Source organism: Periophthalmus magnuspinnatus, chromosome 11, assembly GCF_009829125.3.
Source record: "Periophthalmus magnuspinnatus isolate fPerMag1 chromosome 11, fPerMag1.2.pri, whole genome shotgun sequence".
NCBI lineage: Eukaryota > Metazoa > Chordata > Actinopteri > Gobiiformes > Gobiidae > Periophthalmus > Periophthalmus magnuspinnatus.
The window spans coordinates 3,264,951-3,270,950 of record NC_047136.2 but is presented as its reverse complement, the minus strand read 5'-3'; the positions used below and the strand labels follow the sequence as shown (position 1 = coordinate 3,270,950).

Genomic DNA, 6,000 nt, shown 5'->3' with positions numbered 1-6,000 from the left:
TCAATCTTCTACTGAACTAAAGCTGAAAACCTCTGTTAACGTGAGAACTACCACTTGATGACATCACAAGGTGGCTGCACAGGGGCCGTCTGGAGTGATGGAGTGATACTAGAGTGATAGAGTGATAGAGTGATACTAGAGTGATACGAGTGACAAAGATGCAGCAGAAACACGTCTGGACACTTGAGGTCAGTGTTTTCTTTTACGTGTTTAAATGTAGTTTGTAAAGCCGTTCTATATAAATGCATAAATACTGCATAAATACTCAAAAGACGTGAAAGTATACAGGTAATGTGCTACTACCAGTACTATTAGAGCTCTGGAGTTACTATGTCATTTACCAACAGTAGTGGAAGAAGTACGGTACACAGTTTTGTAACTTAAGTAAAAGTACAGACACCTAAAAAAAATACACAAGTAAAAGTATCATATGGAAAAATCTACTTGAGTAAAAAATGTACTAGGAGAGTAAAAAGTACAGGTGATTTGCGCAGATTTTTGTTGAACAGAAACGACTGAATCTGTTATTTTTTCCAGCTGTTTTTATTCATGTACAGTTGTCCCTCGCTATATCACGGTTCATCCTTCGCGGTCTCACTGTTTTGCTGATTTTTTTGTGGAGTTTTACATTTTTTTACATTTTGTTTCCCAGAGTATGATCATGCATTGTGTCGTGCGTCCTGATTGGCTGTTGGACTGTAGACCATTGTCCATCAGTCTCCTCCATGCCGTGTCTCCTGTCCAGTACAGAATGTGTTCAGACAAATTTACATAAACGTTGGATCTCAGTGTGACTCTGAAGTGCTGTACGTTTGCAATTTGTTTTCTCCCCGACAAAACCCACAATGTCGATGAAACGTTCTGCACCGACAAAGACGCCTACGAAGGTTTGAACTTTGAGAGAGTTTAAACGAGAGAGAAATGTGAGAAAATGTTAACGCCTGTGTGAGAAAAGTGTATAAAGTGTGTGGTGAGGGGTTTTACAGACAAAAACATAGAGAATAATGTAAAAAATAAAGCTGATACTTCGCGGATTTCGTCTATTCCGGGTTATTTTTAGAACGTGACCCCCGCGATAAACGAGGGGCCGATGTATTTTTATTTTCCTCAAATTATGAATGTGTTAAAAATAAACCCTCAGACAATAATAAAAGTACTTTTTAGTTTTCAGTCCTGCTCAAAAATGTAGTGAAGTAGAAAGTACGGATACTGCTTTCAAACGCAGTGAAGTAAAAGTAAAACATACCAACTTTAAAATGCACTCAAGTAAAGTACAGACGTCATCATTCCCCTACAATACAAAAATCTAATGTGTATTTATGAGTATTTTGTGTATTTTGTGTGTATTTTCTGCTCTAGTTGTGTCTGATTTGTGCTGAGGGATCCCTGTATTTCAGCCTCTCCCTTTGCTCCGAGTCTATTACTGCACAAACTTTGGCTGTGCCCTCGTTTCTCGGTGACTCCACACACACACACACACCCCCCCCCCACACCCACACACCCCCACACCCACACACACACACACACACACACGCTCCTCGCTAACACGCTACACACTGTTACACACTGTTTGCTTTGGGTGATTAAACCAAGCGCCCCGGGAATGATGACGTTCAGATCATACACACTGAGCCTCCACTAAAACATTATAAAAAAAAAAGAAAAAAACACGATATAAGTCGCAAAATTATCCCACAGAATCGACAATTGCGTTTGTGTCGATACATCACACTCACTCCTGATGTCACCGCCGCTAATTAGCTCTTAATAACGCCGCGGTTTAAATATTTAGCTCGAAAATAACAGTTAAATGACTCTGTACTTTTTGCGGAATGATTTTGTTGTTCCTTCTGCGCCGTGTCAACATACATAAGGTCGTGTTTTTGTGTCGTCGTCACGGAAACGGCAAAACTTTTCACTCCCGCGCCGCGAAAGTGAAATAAACTGTGACTCATTTAGACCCCACCTAGTTCCCCCAGAAAAAAGACGGTCCCTTACTGCGCTGGTATACAGATTATACTTACTTTTATGATAGCGAGTTATAGCACTCCACGTTCTGAAGATATATTTGGGTTTTAAATGTGTAATCGCTATGGCAACAGTGTGTTTTTTTTGGGGTTTTTTGCCCACTCAGTCTCAAACTCGGGCATAGTTTCCTATATATAATTGGTGGTTTTGAGATTTTAGGATGTGATGATGTCATACTCCCAGATGGCGGGACAATGACGTCATCGCGAGAGACAGTTTTTTTTTTCCCCCCATCGATTATTTTGTACTTTGTCGTGAAATATCCAAAATGTAAACGCACAAATGTTGAGCCTGATCATTTCTATTTAAGAGTAGACCCAAGAACTCACTGTACGACGAACAATGGTGGAAGAAGTACTGTATTTTCTGGAATATAAGTCGTACTTTTTTCATAGTTTGGCCAGGGGTGCGACTTGTACTCCAGAAAATACAGTGCTCGATTTTGTTACTTAAGTAAAACTACAAACAAAGGGGTAAAAAGTTACTCAAGTAAAAACTACTTAAGTAAAAGTATTCAAGTACCCGTTTAAAAATGTAGTTTCAGTGTAAAAAGTAAAAGTATTTCACACAGTTTTGTTCATTTGAAAATACTGTGCTCAATTTTGTTACTTAAGTAAAACTACATATGTGAAATATGTTTTTTTCTTCATTATTATTGCATTTTTTGGCTGGTGCGACTTATACTCAGGGACGACTTATACTACAGAAAATGCGGTACTCAAACTTACACAAGTAAAAGTATCACATGAAGAAATCTACTTAGGTAAAAGTATGTAAGTACCAGTTTAAATATGTTATAATAGTTTAAGAGTAAACTGGTGCGACTTATACTCCTGAAAATACGGTACTCAATTTTGTTACTTGAGTAAAAGTACAGATACTACAGATACAGTGGTTAAAAGTTACTCGAGTAAAAGTATCAAATGAAAAAATCTACATAAGTAAAGTGTAAATGTAGTGATTTTGGTTTTAAAATGAGACATATTTTGGTCAACAAGATAAATGAGTAAATTCTTTCATTTTTCTCATGAATTTTGTGCGACTTATACTCCAAAAAACACAATACTCAATTTTGTTACTTAAGTAAAACTACAGATACAGAGGTAAAAAGTTACTTGAGTAAAAGTATCACATGAAAAAATCTGCTTAAGGAAAAGTATCTAAGTACCTGTTTACCAAATGTACTTTAAGAGTAAAAAGTAAAAGTATTTAACAGTGTTGTTCATTTTTAAGTGTAAATGTAGTGATTTTGGTTTAAAAATTACACATATTTTTGTCACAGTAACAATAAGAATCTATTCCTTAATTTTTCTTCTGAATTTTGTGTTTTTATTTTAGTTTTGCTCAAACCCTTAAGCTTTATTCAGGATGTTTCCACGAACATGGTAAAAAATACTCCCTCAAATCATATGAAAAGTACTTTTTACTTTTCAGTCCAGTTCAAAAACGTAATGCAGTAGAAAGTACAGATACTGCTCTCAAATGTACTGAAGTAAAAGTAAAAACTGTCCACTGTAAAATGCACTTAGACACCTAAAAATCCTACTTAAACGCAGTACTTCACTACTTCTACTCCATTATCTTCCAACACACATCTGCATTTGAACAAAACTGACTCCAGCTGCTCCCATCTGTGTTTTAAATACGATTGAACTTCAGTTTGTCATGACGTCATCTGAAGCAACAATACTTGAAACGGGGGAGTAAAATGAAACAGACACGACAGAACCAGGAATCCGATGTAACGAGAACACGTCTACTTCACCGTAAGCACATTCTTGTAATTCCCGACTAAAGCGTGACCTCTTTTTTTCCCCCAAATAACACAAGTTTCAGTTCAATATTTCATTCCAAAAAACCCTAATTCCCGTCACATTTTGCTTCGCCCATGTTCAGACCGTCTTTAGCACATCCATCATCTCTTTTTTTTTTTTCCGAAGTCACACCCACGACGCTACCAGCAGATCTCCACAGCAGTCAGCGTTAGATTTCATTAAGAACAGCTTGCACGGCATTACGTAACGTTGTAGGCAGACGAGAAATCCCCCCAAAAAAGTGCTTCCAGATGTCACTACTTTGTTTGCGCGGTACGTGTTTGAGATTTTGAAACGGGATGGGGGGGCTACTCGCAAGTATCCGTGAAGGGTTAAAGCGTGTAAAGTTAGCATAAACGCGTCAAACTCATTTTCACCGAGGGCCACATCAGCAAAATGGGCCAGATGTGACTGTGCGGCAGCGTAAATGTCACTAAATTTAACCGAATGTCGTGTAAAATAAATGTAATTACTTTCGCTTTCTGTGTGTATCTGGTCGGGACACACCTGCTCACAGACCTTCAGCTCTGCTTCAAAAACTGACTTTTACAGCCTTTTAATTATTGGACAATTTGTTGTTTTTCTTGCAGATTAACTTTTTCACACTTAGCTCCGTGTTCGGTGTCAAAATGTCGACGTAGATTGTACCGACCTCGCCTCAAAACACAAAAAACACACAGGTTTTTCTTCTTAAAGCACAAACTTGTATTCACCTTCACCTTTCTTCCTTAAAACTTCCTTCCACGCCAACAATTTTCCTCTTCATGAACATTTTGTGATGATTATTTGCTAATATTTCTGAGTTCCACTTGCTGGGAAAATCTCATTAGTTTATTGTCAGTGCACACGTTAAAGCAGCACAGACTTATTTTAAAATGACAGTCATGCCTTTTAATTTATCTTCTTGCGGGCCACATAAAATGACCTGGCGGACCGCATTTGGCCCCCGGGCCTTGAGTTTGACACACCCTCCTCCTCTACCTTTGACTCGTTCTACCTGTCTTGCTTTAAAACGCAGTCCAAACAGCTGCGTCTTTCAAACCCTTCGCTTGCGTTTTTGTCTCGTTTCGACACTTAACCATGGCTGTTTTAATGTGCATTTTCTCTTTTAGTACTTTCCCGCTTCACGGCTTCACCTTTGACCTCACTTTCCTCGAAAACCTGGAAACGACAACACCTGATCCACGCAAAGGAGGATAAATTAAGAAACTAAAAAAAACACAAAACGTCATGTCTGGTAGGTCACGCTAATATTATCATGTAAGTTTGCGTTGTTGTGCTGCGAAAAGGTGCAAATTTTACATCCCGTTTTTGAAATCGTGTGACTAGGCTGTTACAGGACGTGCAGAGGTGGGAGGAGAGGCTGCTGGCTCCGGGACAGGGGGGCGGGGCTAGCTTCACTGTGAGAATCTGCCTCCTCATTCACACACACACGCATGGTCTGCTATGGACAGACAGAGAGCGAGCGGGGGAGCTGTGGAGTGGACAGCGCTGCCACAGTAAGTTACACACTCACACACGCAGGCACAAACGCACAAATTAGCCTTTTTCTCAGCTGATACAAAGACACAAACGGGTTACGCGTGTTGTTTTGCTGATATGAGACACTACAGTTGTAAAGGCTGCACTGGTCAAGGTCTTGTTTTTTGCTTTGTTTTTTTTACAAACGCACGAAATACGTCTTAAGAAACTCCCTGACTAGACGATGTTAAAGTCCTGCAGTTTACCTCAGGCTTACGCACGATTAATACATTTGCTCTGATGATTTCTTCACATTTTAGCAGGGCCGTTCCCAGATTTAAGGGGGCCCTAGGCTGAATTTGTCTCTGGGGCCCCCAACGGCAGGAACCCCCTTCACATTTGACAACATTCTGACTCTGCTCTCATCACGTTGACCAGTTGTATTTGTGTTTTTATGACCAACATCAGACTGAAAACATCCAGAATGTCACAACGAACACAGCCACAAGAACAGAACACACACATATATGGGGGGGGGGGCGGGGTCAAGAGTTTTAAAATTCTAGACAGTTTTTCTTCGTTTCTGGTGGATTTTAATGTGTTCCAGTTGGCGACAGTGGGCTTAAATTTACACTATAAAAGGTTGTTTACACCGGTGTAAACACAGAGCTGCCCTCACCTCTGCCCGACTCAAAAA

General features: G+C 39.5%; 1 protein-coding gene across 1 annotated transcript in view; it reads left to right on the top strand.

The window, feature by feature from the left end:
- Window positions 1-4,866: 4,866 nt before the first annotated feature.
- kiaa1522 (KIAA1522 ortholog) overlaps window positions 4,867-6,000 on the top strand; it is a 63,399-nt gene continuing 62,265 nt past the window's right edge. The window contains exons 1-2 of the mRNA XM_055225372.1: window positions 4,867-5,079; window positions 5,172-5,341. The gene's annotated coding sequence lies outside the window, so the exon portion shown is untranslated. The remainder of the gene's footprint in view (window positions 5,080-5,171; window positions 5,342-6,000) is intronic.